This window comes from Rutidosis leptorrhynchoides, chromosome 6 (assembly GCF_046630445.1).
Source record: "Rutidosis leptorrhynchoides isolate AG116_Rl617_1_P2 chromosome 6, CSIRO_AGI_Rlap_v1, whole genome shotgun sequence".
Classification (NCBI taxonomy): domain Eukaryota; kingdom Viridiplantae; phylum Streptophyta; class Magnoliopsida; order Asterales; family Asteraceae; genus Rutidosis; species Rutidosis leptorrhynchoides.
The window spans coordinates 213,610,041-213,624,650 of NC_092338.1; positions in this window are offsets into that span (position 1 = coordinate 213,610,041).

Consider the following 14,610-nt stretch of genomic DNA (forward strand, 5'->3'; position numbering starts at 1 on the left):
ATAGCACTTTCCACGTCTCGAATTTGAAGAAATGTTTTGCTAAAGAAGATCTCACTATTCCGTTAGATGAAATCCAAATCAACGAAAAACTCCAATTCATCGAAGAACCCGTCGAAATAATGGATCGTGAGGTTAAAAGACTTAAGCAAAACAAGATACCAATTGTTAAGGTTCGATGGAATGCTCGTAGAGGACCCGAGTTCACCTGGGAGCATGAAGATCAGATGAAGAAGAAATACCCGCATCTATTTCCAGAAGATTCGTCAACACCTTCAACAGCTTAAAATTTCGGGACGAAATTTATTTAACGGGTAGGTACTGTAGTGACCCGAACTTTTCCATGTTTATATATATTAATTGAGATTGATGTTTACATGATTAAATGTTTCCAACATGTTAAGCAATCAAACTTGTTAAGACTTGATTAATTGAAATAGGTTTCATATAGACAATTGACCACCCAAGTTGACCGGTGATTCACGAACGTTAAAACTTGTAAAAAAAACTATATGATGACATATATATGGTTATATATATAGTTAACATGATATTATGATAAGTAAACATATCATTAATTATATTAACAATGAACTACATATGTAAAAACAAGACTACTAACTTAATGATTTTGAAACGAGACATATATGTAACGTTTATCGTTGTAACGACATTTAATGTATATATATCATATTAAGAGATATTCGTACATCATAATATCATGATAATATAATAATTTAAAATCTCTTTTGATATTATAAACATTGGGTTAACAACATTTAACAAGATCGTTAACCTAAAGGTTTCAAAACAACACTTACATGTAACGACTAACGATGACTTAACGACTCAGTTAAAATGTATATACATGTAGTGTTTTAATATGTATTTATACACTTTTGAAAGACTTCAATACACTTATCAAAATACTTTTACTTAACAAAAATGCTTACAATTACATTCTCGTTCAGTTTCATCAACAATTCTACTCGTATGCACCCGTATTCGTACTCGTACAATACACAGCTTTTAGATGTATGTACTATTGGTATATACACTCCAATGATCAGCTCTTAGCAGCCCATGTGAGTCACCTAACACATGTGGGAACCATCATTTGGCAACTAGCATGAAATATCTCATAAGATTACAAAAATATGAGTAATCATTCATGACTTATTTACATGAAAACAAAATTACATATCCTTTATATCTAATCCATACACCAACGACCAAAAACACCTACAAACACTTTCATTCTTCAATTTTCTTCATCTAATTGAACTCTCTCAAGTTCTATCTTCAAGTTCTAAGTGTTCTTCATAAATTCCAAAAGTTCTAGTTTCATAAAATCAAGAATACTTTCAAGTTTGCTAGCTCACTTCCAATCTTGTAAGGTGATCATCCAACCTCAAGAAATCTTTGTTTCTTACAGTAGGTTATCATTCTAATACAAGGTAATAATCATATTCAAACTTTGGTTCAATTTCTATAACTATAACAATCTTATTTCAAGTGATGATCTTACTTGAACTTGTTTTCGTGTCATGATTTTGCTTCAAGAACTTTGAGCCATCCAAGGATCCATTGAAGCTAGATCCATTTTTCTCTTTTCCAGTAGGTTCATCCAAGGAACTTAAGGTAGTAATGATGTTCATAACATCATTCGATTCATACATATAAAGCTATCTTATTCGAAGGTTTAAACTTGTAATCACTAGAACATAGTTTAGTTAATTCTAAACTTGTTCGCAAACAAAAGTTAATCCTTCTAACTTGACTTTTAAAATCAACTAAACACATGTTCTATATCTATATGATATGCTAACTTAATGATTTAAAACCTGGAAACACGAAAAACACCGTAAAACCGGATTTACACCGTCGTAGTAACACCGCGGGCTGTTTTGGGTTAGTTAATTAAAAACTATGATAAACTTTGATTTTAAAGTTGTTATTCTGAGAAAATGATTTTTATTATGAACATGAAACTATATCCAAAAATTATGATTAAACTTAAAGTGGAAGTATGTTTTCTAAAATGGTCATCTAGACGTCGTTCTTTCGACTGAAATGACTACCTTTACAAAAACGACTTGTAACTTATTTTTCTGACTATAAACCTATACTTTTCTGTTTAGATTCATAAAATAGAGTTCAATATGAAACCATAGCAATTTGATTCACTCAAAACGGATTTAAAATGAAGAAGTTATGGGTAAAACAAGATTGGATAATTTTTCTCATTTTAGCTACGTGAAAATTGGTAACAAATCTATTCCAACCATAACTTAATCAACTTGTATTGTATACTATGTAATCTTGAGATACCATAGACACGTATACAATGTTTCGACCTATCATGTCGACACATCTATATATATTTCGGAACAACCATAGACACTCTATATGTGAATGTTGGAGTTAGCTATACAGGGTTGAGGTTAATTCCAAAATATATATAGTTTGAGTTGTGATCAATACTGAGATACGTATACACTGGGTCGTGGATTGATTCAAGATAATATTTATCGATTTATTTCTGTACATCTAACTGTGGACAACTAGTTGTAGGTTACTAACGAGGACAGCTGACTTAATAAACTTAAAACATCAAAATATATTAAAAGTGTTGTAAATATATTTTGAACATACTTTGATATATATGTATATATTGTTATAGGTTCGTGAATCAACCAGTGGCCAAGTCTTACTTCCCGACGAAGTAAAAATCTGTGAAAGTGAGTTATAGTCCCACTTTTAAAATCTAATATTTTTGGGATGAGAATACATGCAGGTTTTATAAATGATTTACAAAATAGACACAAGTACGTGAAACTACATTCTATGGTTGAATTATCGAAATCGAATATGCCCCTTTTTATTAAGTCTGGTAATCTAAGAATTAGGGAACAGACACCCTAATTGACGCGAATCCTAAAGATAGATCTATTGGGCCTAACAAACCCCATCCAAAGTACCGGATGCTTTAGTACTTCGAAATTTATATCATATCCGAAGGGTGTCCCGGAATGATGGGGATATTCTTATATATGCATCTTGTTATTGTCGGTTACCAGGTGTTCACCATATGAATGATTTTTATCTCTATGTATGGGATGTGTATTGAAATATGAAATCTTGTGGTCTATTGTTACGATTTGATATATATATAGGTTAAACCTATAACTCACCAACATTTTTGTTGACGTTTTAAGCATGTTTATTCTCAGGTGATTATTAAGAGCTTCCGCTATCGCATACTTAAATAAGGACAAGATTTGGAGTCCATGCTTGTATGATATTGTGTAAAAACTGCATTCAAGAAACTTATTTTGTTGTAACATATTTGTATTGTAAACCATTATGTAATGGTCGTGTGTAAACAGGATATTTTAGATTATCATTATTTGATAATCTACGTAAAGCTTTTTAAACCTTTATTGATGAAATAAAGGTTATGGTTTGTTTAAAAATGAATGCAGTCTTTGAAAAACGTCTCATATAGAGGTCAAAACCTCGCAACGAAATCAATTAATATGGAACGTTTTTAATCAATAAGAACGGGACATTTCATGGGACTTGATTGATCTTCCACCCAATTGCAAGACAGTGGGGAGTAAATGGGTCTTTAAGAAGAAGGCTGGCATGGACAGTAAGGTAAACACTTTTAAGGCTCGGTTGGTGGCAAGAGGTTATAATCAAACTCAAGGAATTGATTATGAGAAAACTTTTTCACCAGTCGCGAGCATTAAATCAATTAGGATACTTATTGCCATAGCTTCTTTTCATGATTATGAAATATGGCAAATGGATGTCAAAATCGCTTTCCTAAATGGCGACCTAAGCGAGGACGTATATATGGTTCAGCCAGAAGTGTTTGTAAATCCAAAGCATCCTAATAAAGTATGCAAGCTTCTAAAATCCATTAATGGATTAAAGCAAGCATCTAGGAGTTGGAATCTTAAGTTTGATGAGAATATTAAAGAGTTCGGTTTTTCTCAAAACGGAGATGAGCCATGTGTTTAAATTAGAGTTAGTGGGAGCAAAGTAGTCTTCTTGATCTTGTATGTTGATGATATACTACTGATTGGAAATGACATTCCAACTTTTCAAGATGTCAAGTCTTGGCTTGGAAAATATTTTTCCATGAAGGATCTTGGAGAAGCTAAATATATTCTTGGAATCGGGATCTATAGAAATAGATCCAAAAGGCTTATTGGTTTGAGTCAAAGTACATACATTGATAAAATCTTGCATAGAATTAGCATGCAGAACTCTAAGCGTGGAGCATTACCCGTGCAAAAGGGTGTAATCTTGAGCAAGTCTCAAAGTCCTATCACACCTGATGGGATAAGACGAATGACGGGTATCCCATATGCTTTGGCTATCGGATCGATCATGTATGCCATGTTATGTACTAGACCTGATGTCTCGTTAGCTTTGCGTTTGATGAGTCGTTATCAACAGATCCAGGTGAAGAATATTGGATGGTTGTTAAGAACATTCTTAAGTATTTGCGGAGAACTAAAGATATGTTCTTGGTTTACGATGGTTTGAAAGAAGAGCTGAGTGTTAAGTGCTATACAGATGCTAGTTTCGAAACTGATTGAGATGATTCTCGATCCCAGTCAGGATATGTCTTTGTCATGAATGGCGGGGGAGTTGATTGGAGGAGCTCGAAGCAGAGCACAGTTGCACAATCTACAACAGAAGCGGAATACATTGCTGCCTCAGAAGCTGCACATCAAGCTGTTTGGATTAGGATGTTTATTGTTGAACTCGGAGTAGTTCCCAGCATTAAATCCCCTATGGAAATGTACTGTGGTAATTCAAGTGCTGTTATACTTGCGAAAGAATCACATTTACATAAAGGTAATGTCACGACCCGAAAAATTTCGACTTATTTTTAATTCAAATCTCATAATGAATTAATATTTTCGACACGATAAGCAAAGTCTGTAATGTTGAATCACAAAAATTTTAAATTGTTTTCATATTCAATTACCCTTTGACAATTCCCGGCGATTCACGAACAATTACTTGTAAATAGATACATATATATTTAAATATATAAATATATATAATAATTTGAAATATAATTGAAATATTATATGATGTAATTGTTAGAATTAATAATGTAAAATAAAATAATATTTAAAACATATCTATATATGTAAATGAAGTATATTGAATATATATATATATATATATATATATATATATATATATATATATATAAAGTTTCGAATTTATTTTGTAATCGACAGTAACGCTCAATTGTCATTCGATCGATATTAAACAAGTTAAAAATGAACTTATGTGATTTTTAAATAAACGGTGATTCGAAAATTAGTTATATATAAATTATAGGCTTATTAAAAGTATATTTAGGATCTAATTATTAAATTTTAATATTTTTTATATTTTACCCAGGATCGAGCGCGGACAGTTGATTTAATTTTTATTTAATAATCTTAAATAATTTATGACCAAGTTTATACCATAATGACTGAAATAAATAAAGATAATTAATTTAAAATTTTGAGATTTTTCTGAAGACTCTTATCCGCCACTGATAATCAACGGACCACGATATATCACTCCATAAATTTATGTCGGTAGGAAGAGACAACTAACAGACTGCTATACTATTCTTAGTGCACATTTCATTTAGTTTATATTATTATAATATTATAATTATTAAATTAGTTATTGATCTCATGAATTGAAATTATTAAAGTGAAAGTGATTGTGATTGAAAAGAATTTGAACCCACTTGTTTCTTTCCATTCATTCGTGAATGTGAATTAATTAGGATTACTATTTGACACAGTGTAAAGTCAATTATTTAATATGTTTTTAGAAACGAGTTAAATTATTGGAATGCATATAAATATATATGCATACACCAACCTACATACAACCACACCCATATATTCCATTCTTTCTTTCATCAACCGAGAACATGACCATCACCGGTTTCTTTCTAACACCACCACCTTGTTGGAAATAGGAGGTTATATATATTATTTGTGGAAGAGTGGATTGATGATTTTTAGAAGTTAGATTGATCTTGAAAGCTTTTCTTTTATTGCTTATTGCTTGCTTTGCTTGATTACAAATGAGGGGTGAAGCCCTCTATTTATACTACTCAATGGAGTAGTCTAGATCACTCCATCATCTACTACTATCTAGATATTTCCTAGTATTTCTAGACCTAGATATTTTACAAGATTATTCTACACACATTCTACACACTTTCACTACTACATATTATAAGAAGCTTCTACATAATGGGCTATAATCTTGATCCAAAATATTTGTATACTTGCAAGCCCAAATCTAAAACACATAGCCCAAAATCAAGTTTAGTTTCCAACAGCCCCCCTTAACCTTGATTTCGTCACTCCGAGCATATTCCGTAATCTCTGAAATGTCTCGTGTTTTAGGGGCTTTGTGAAAATATCAGCAACTTGGTCAAGTGACTTCGCGTACTTTATCTGCACCTCTTTATTTGTAACACACTCCCTTATGTAATGGTATTTTGTATCGATGTGTTTGCTTCGATCATGGAAGACTGGATTCTTTGCTAGAGCAATCGCAGACTTGTTATCCACATATATCTCTGTAGGTTCCTTTTGAAAAAACTTAAGCTCATTTAGTAACTTCCTGAGCCATATTGCATGAAAGGTGTACGATGTTGCTGCAACAAACTTGGCTTCACACGTTGACAGAGTCACAATGGGTTGCTTCTTCGAGCTCCATGTGAACGTCGTATCTCCCATATAGAACACAAAACCACTCGTACTCTTACGATCATCTTTGTCTCCAGCCCAATCACTATCACTGTATCCAACTAGCTTGAAGTGATTAGAAGGCGAATAAAACAGGCCATAGTCAATCGTACCTTTGATGTAGCGAAGTATCCTCTTGGCTGCCTTCAAGTGATTAATTGTAGGTGCTTCCATGTATCGACTTACTAGTCCAACTCCGTAGAGAATATCTGGCCTCGTGCAGGTTAGGTATCTCAGACTTCCAATCAAACTCTTGTTTTGTGTTGGGTCCACCAAGTATCCTTCATCATCTTTTGACAATTTGAGATTTCAATCCACCGGTGTGTTCATTGACTTGCATTCATTCATCTTAAACTTCTTGAGCACCTCATTCGCATAACCTTCTTGGGATATGAATATTCCTTCTTTCTTTTGTTTTACCTCAATCCCAAGATAGTAAGCCATAAGTCCAATGTCGGTCATCTCGAACTCCCAAACCATTGCTTTCTTGAACTCCTCAAACATTTTGGGATTACTGCCAGTGAATATGAAGTCATCCACATATAGGCACACAATCATAACATCTCCTTCCTTGCTTACTTTGGTATAGAGAGCATGCTCATGTGGGCATTTTGTAAAGCCATTCTGTTGGAAATACTTGTCTATCCTGCTATTCAATGCTCGAGGTGCTTGCTTCAACCCATATAAGGCCCTTTTCAATTTCAGCACCTTATTCTCTTGGCCTTTCACGATGTATCCCAAAGGTTGTTCTATATAGACTTCTTCTTCTAAGTGGCCATTAAGGAACGCGGATTTGACATCCATTTGATAAATCTTCCAATTATGCTGAGCCGCAAGTGAGATTATTAATCTTATAGTTTCTAGACGAGCGACGGGAGTAAATACTTCTTCATAGTCTATGCCAGCTCATTGACTATATCCCTTCGCCACCAACCTTACCTTGTAACTTTCAACTTCACCTTTGGAATTCTTCTTGGCCTTGTACACCCACTTTACACCAATAGCCTTATGCCCTTTTGGAAGTGTAGCAAGATCCCACGTATCATTCTTCTCGATTGCTTGAATCTCCTCGTCCATGGAACGTTTCCACTTTTGGCTTTTTGCTGCATCTTCGTAACTTATTGGCTCACAATCGGCAAGAAGGCTGAACAATGTTAGATCCTCCATAGGTTGAGTTACCTCGTACAACTCCTCAATGCTCCTTGTGTGATGTTGTACCCTACTTGATTCTCCTCCTGATGTTGGTGTCACTTCATTAGGTGTAGTGGTTGGAGTACGTGGAGAGTGCGGAGATGGTGTACTAGAAGGTTCTTGAACTTCTAGATATTCTTCGTTCCTTGCAGTACTCTCGAATGGATAAGGGAGAAAGTTGTAGTTCTCCTCTTCGGGAACATTCCAATCCCATGTTGCTTCTTCATCGAACACCACATCTCGACTTGAGATTAGTTTACCGGTCTTGGGATTGTATAACTTGTAACCCTTCGAACTTGAGTCATAGCCCACGAATATGAGTTTCTCGCTTTTATCATCGAGCTTCGTCCTCTTTTGATCTGGCACATGAGCATATGCCACACTTCCGAACACTCGAAGGTGTAAGATGCCGGGCTTCCTTCCACTCCAAGCTTCAATGGGAGTTTTGTTCTTGACGCTTCTAGTGGGCGAGTGATTTGCTAGATAGATCGCACAGTCCACTGCCTCAGCCGAAAACTCCTTAGGCATCCTTTTGCTCTTTAACATACTCCGGGCCATATCAAGAATGGTCCTATTTTTTCTTTCCGCAACACCATTTTGTTGAGGTGAATATGGAAGAGTTAGAGGACGTCGTAAGCCATTGTTGTCGCAAAATTCCTTGAATTCCTTGGATGTAAACTCTCCTCCACGATCGGATCTCATCGCCTTTATGGTGAGACCACTTTGATTCTCCACAAACGCTTTAAACTTCTTGAACATTCCAAAAGCTTCCGACTTTTCTTTTAGAAAATAGACCCATGTCTTTCGACTAAAATCATCAATGAATAGAAGAAAATATCTATTTTTACCAAAAGACGGTGGGCTTAAGGGTCCACACACATCCGTGTGAATAAGTTCTAGAGGTTTCTTCGCTCTACTAGAAGCCTCTATTAGAAAACTATTTCGGAAGTGCTTTCCTAGAAGACATCCCTCACAAATTTGATCCGGGTGATTAATTGGAGGCAAACCCTTCACCATTCCTTTACTTGATAATAATTTTAAGCCTCCAAAATTTAAGTGCCCGTATCTCATGTGCCAAAGCCAAGAATTATCTTTTAAACATGCTTTTAAACATCGTGGAATGTCATGTTGAATATTTAGCAAGAACATCCTATTCGTTGACATTGGCACCTTAGCAATCAAACCTCCTTTTTGGTCTCTCAGATAAAGACTACGATTTATCATGTGAATATCATAGCCTTTCTCTAAGAGTTGTCCAATGCTCAGTATATTTGTCTTCATATTAGACACATAATACACGTTAGAGATAAATTGATGCCTTCCATTTTTCAAGCGGATGAGGATCTTACCTTTGCCTTTAACCGGGACTTTTGAGGAATCTCCAAAGGTGATATTTCCACTTATTACCTCGTCTAACTCCACAAACATGTTTTTGTCACCGCACATATGGTTGCTTGCACCTGTGTCGAGATACCACAAATTTGATTCTCCGTTATCTTCACCTTTGCATGCTAGTAACAAAGTGTTTTCCACGGCTTCAGTATCTTCTTGTGCAAAATTTGCTCTTTCTTGCACGTAATTGTTTGACTTCTCGCATTCCGAGGCATAGTGGCCAAATTTATGACAATTATAGTATTTGGTTTGAGAATTGTCATACCTTGGCCTTCTACTTGTGTAGCCTCTCCCGCGACCTCTTGTCGGGTGAAAATCTAGACTTCTTTCTTCATTTTTATAAGAACTATAACCTCCATGTTTGGAATATCCTTGCCCTCGTCCTCGGCCACGTACTTGACCACGACCTCGTTGACTCGGTTGATGAGTCTTTTCACTACTCTCTTCCTTGAAAGACAGTTTTGCTTGTAAAGCTTGCTCCAAAGGCTCCTTATTTTTCTTATTGAAACTCTCTTCATGGGCTTGTAGTGAACCCATGAGTTCATCTATAGTCATTGATTCTAGATCTTTAGATTCTTCAATGGCTACGACTATATAGTCGAATTTTGAATCTAATAATCTAAGAATCTTCTCAATGACTCTTACATCACTTAGAGTTTCACCATTCCTCTTTAATTGATTGACAACCGCCAAGACTCTTATAAAATAATCAGAAATTGATTCTGAGTCTTTCTTATTTAAGGATTTGAACTCACCTCGTAGTGTTTGTAGTCGAACCTTTTTCACCTTATCAACTCCCTTATAAGAATTCTCCAAGATCTCCCATGCTTTCTTGGCGGTGGTTGCACTTGCAATTTTCTCAAAAGCTCCATCATCTACACTTTGTTGGATGATGGAAAGAGCCTTTTGATCGTTCGTCTTCATTAATTTTTTCTCCTTGCCGAGAGGACCTTTTTCTGCAGGTTCCTCATAGCCTTCCTCCACAATCTCCCATAAGTCTTGTCCACCTAGGAAGGTCTTCATTTGGATGCTCCATCGATCATAATTATCCTTTGTGAGGCGAGGAAACGTGATGACATTGTTGGCCATCATCTTGTCGAACCAAGCTCTTGATACCAATTTGTTGGAAATAGGAGGTTATGTATATTATTTGTGGAAGAGTGGATTGAGGATTTTTAGAAGTTAGATTGATCTTGAAAGCTTTTCTTTTATTGCTTATTGCTTGCTTTGCTTGATTACAAATGAGGGGTGAAGCCCTCTATTTTTACTACTCAATGGAGTAGTCTAGATCACTCCATCATCTACTACTATCTAGATATTTCCTAGTATTTCTAGACCTAGATATTTTACAAAATTATTCTACACACATTCTACACACTTTCACTACTACATATTACAAGAAGCTTCTACATAATGGGCTATAATCTTGATCCAAAATATTTGTATACTTGCAAGCCCAAATCTAAAACACATAGCCCAAAATCAAGTTTAGTTTCCAACACACCTTCACATCACACCACCGCAACCATCTTGTTTCTTTCTTTATGCAATTTAACACTAACACCAATACACCTAGCTTGATCACCCTCGTAACCACCATTCTCAACATCACCTTCAACCCTGCAACCACCAGGGTTCCATCATGATCACCATGCACCACCTTAACCCACTACAAACCGAACCCCAACATCATCGGACCATCATCACAAACCAAACCCACTTCGTTTACTGTGAACCAAGAACAAAACCCAACTACATGAACACCTTAAAACTACAGCTGTTTAGTGTCTGATCATGTTCAAATTCCTTTTGTTGCTGTTAGAAAACCATCACCTGCAACTATCTGTTATAATTTTCTGTTCGGTCTGAAAGTCACACCCTATAACCATCGTGAACCCACACCCAACAAAACCTATCGGTCACCATCACCTTCGTTTCTTCCTGTTCTACTCTTCACCACTATTGACAACCACATTTGCTTCTTTACTAACTTACTCGATCAACCATCATCAAATTAATGTAATGCTTCTGTTTCTAATCGTTGTACTCATTCTCATCTTCTATCTCTCACTACTACTGTTTCTAATTACATTCAAGAACCCATCAATAACCATCATTAAAAGGCTACTTGCAACTATATATATATGTTTCCTAATCGTTGTTACCTGCTCATCCTTCTTACTCCTGGTTGCGATCCATAACAAATCCAAAACACCCCCAATCCATCACCTTAGACGTTATTTCTTACTACTGTTCCGACAACCAACTCATTCGACTGTTATGTTTCGAGCTACTATTGTTTGTTTCCTGCTTCCATTCGACCAGATCATCCCCACCATAACTCGAATAGGCTGCAAAAATTTATCATTTCTGTTATCTTATATTCTTGACGACAAAAACCCTCAACAACTGCTAGTCAATTTTATATTTTTGGGTTAATATAATTGGGCTGTTATATGGACTGGTATGTTTTGGTTTCCTATTTTAGCCGAAACCCAATTTTAATTAAGATGTTACATCGAGTTAGCGAGATGAGCGAAGATGATGAAACGTGATTTGATAAGATGAAGGAAACAAAAATTATCGGTTATATATATTTAAGTCGTGAACTAAAACAGAAATGAACGAGTAGAGCAGTTGGTTTGGTGTTGTTTTTGATTACTGAGAGGTCTCGGGTTCGAGCCCGGTCAGTGGCAGTTAAATTTTTTTTTTTTTTTTTGAAGCTTGTTAACTATTTTAAAGGTGGTATTATTATCATTTTTATTATTATTATTATTACTATTATTATTATTATATTATTATTATTATTATTATTATTATTATTATTATTATTATTACTATTATTATTATTATTATTACTATTATTATTATTATTATTATTATTATTATTATTATTATTATTATTATTATTATTATTATTAGTATTATTAAAATTATTATTATTAATATTATTATTAGTATCATTTTTATTAAAAACTATCATTTTTATTAAAAGTATCATTTTTATTATTATTATCATTATTAGAAAAATTATCATTTTTATCAAAATTATTATTATTATTATTATTATTATTATTATTATTATTATTATTATTATTATTATTATTATTTTGACATTAATATTATTATTTTAATAATATTATTATTATTATTATCATTTTTATTAATACCAGTATCATTATTATTATCATAATAACTATTATTATTAAAATGAAACAAATTTTTATTTATTATTATCAATATTATTTTATCATATAACTATTAGTTATATAAAACTATATTTAATACATATAACCATATTAATATTTTTGTAATAAATATTAATTATTTATTTAAGGTATATTAAATAAATATAATTAATTAAGTTATTATTGAAACAAATGATTTAAAATAACAATTAAAATCACTAATAATATATAAATTTGTTCGGTTCCCATTATATGTGTTAATATATATAATTGATATAGGTTCATGAATCCGAGGCCAACCATACATTGTTCAGTTCCGTCGTATGCATATTTTTACTACAAAATATCGTATCGTCAGTTCATTTGATCCCTTTTTATTAAATGCTTTTGCAATATATATTTTTGGAACTGAGTATACATGAAATGCTTTTATAAATGTATGAAGAGATAGACACAAGCAAAACATTCCTCGAATGAATTATTATACAGACGAGAAGTTCTGTAGGTTATTATACCGAATATTTCCCCTGATTATTTTAGCTTGGTAACCTAAGAATTAGGGAACGACACCCTAATTGATGCGAATCCTAAAGGTAGATATACGGGCACTGACCAGCCCCAGTCAGAGAATTTGAACTGCTTTAGTACTTCGAGGTTTATATATTAAACAGACTAGAGGTTCTGTATTTATCATACTGATTGCTTTATGCCTGTATATTTTGGGGATATTCTTTATGCGCATTATATGTTAAGGTCGGTTACCAGGCAATGTTATATATAGAGAGAATGATTTTGCAGATGAGTGTTCCTGCATATGTTTTTGTACACGATATATGCGTGTGGTTATTAAGGATTTATGAAAAATGGTTTCGTACACGAGATATGTGTACTGTATTTAAAAGAAATTGCATGGACATTACAGGTGGGTATAGAATACGGACCCATTTGTGCCAAGCATATTTAAATCTAGTGGTCTTTCAAAATTACTGAATCAATCATGTTATGGGATTAACATGAATTAAGATTAATATGAATGTTGGTTATATTTATTGATGATACATAGTTAACTTGTATAGACCAAATTCATATGTATTCATTAATGATGGATATTGGAATGACCCAACCGAGATATCACTACATGGATCGTTGTCAGTAGTGAATCTTTTAGTGATTATGTCTTTATGTCCTTCGACTTGAGATGCACGCCGGTTTCTATGTGTGGAATATTGTACTTTGATATGGTTAAACGCTGTGTTGAATAAGGATGTAATAAAGGCCATTATTGGGTATAATATAAAGCTCGTGAGAGACACGTGTATGCAATATATGATTTGTTCCTCTAAAATGTTTGGAGTTAGATACTTTTGAGCTCCTCGATGAATGAATAAGATATTTGTGTGGCCGCACCTAAATGTAATTAAGATGATACTTAATTAATTTGGTGATCTAATTCAATTCTAAGATCGAGAAATAAAATTGTTAAACAAATGAGAATGACCGATGATCCATATCTCAAGTTTAACTAAAGTATCTTAAACAAAATGGCGAATGACATTTAACACTTACTATAATCAGTTCCGAGAAACTACCCTCACGTGAATTTAGGGATAATGGCCTGTTGCTAGACGGTATCCATTGTTTGTATAGTTACTTGGTGTTGTCTCATGCACAAGTGGAGTCTGTAGGATTAATATGCAAGGTACAACATATAACTATATGGTTAAATTCATTTGAGCCTTCGGGATCACACATATATACACCTAGACGTCAAATGAAATATATATATATATATATATATATATATATATATATATATATATATATATATATATATATATATATATATATATATATATATATGTTGTATATATATTATTCAAGTAACGAAAAAAATATAATAGAAAAGGAAACCAAATCTTTGCAAGATTTCATAATATAATAAATCATATTCATATACGTATGGAATATGAAAAAGGAGATTTGGATTGATTTTAAAAATTTTAAAAGTAGATTTGTTTATTTAAAATTAGATTTGGAAATCTAAT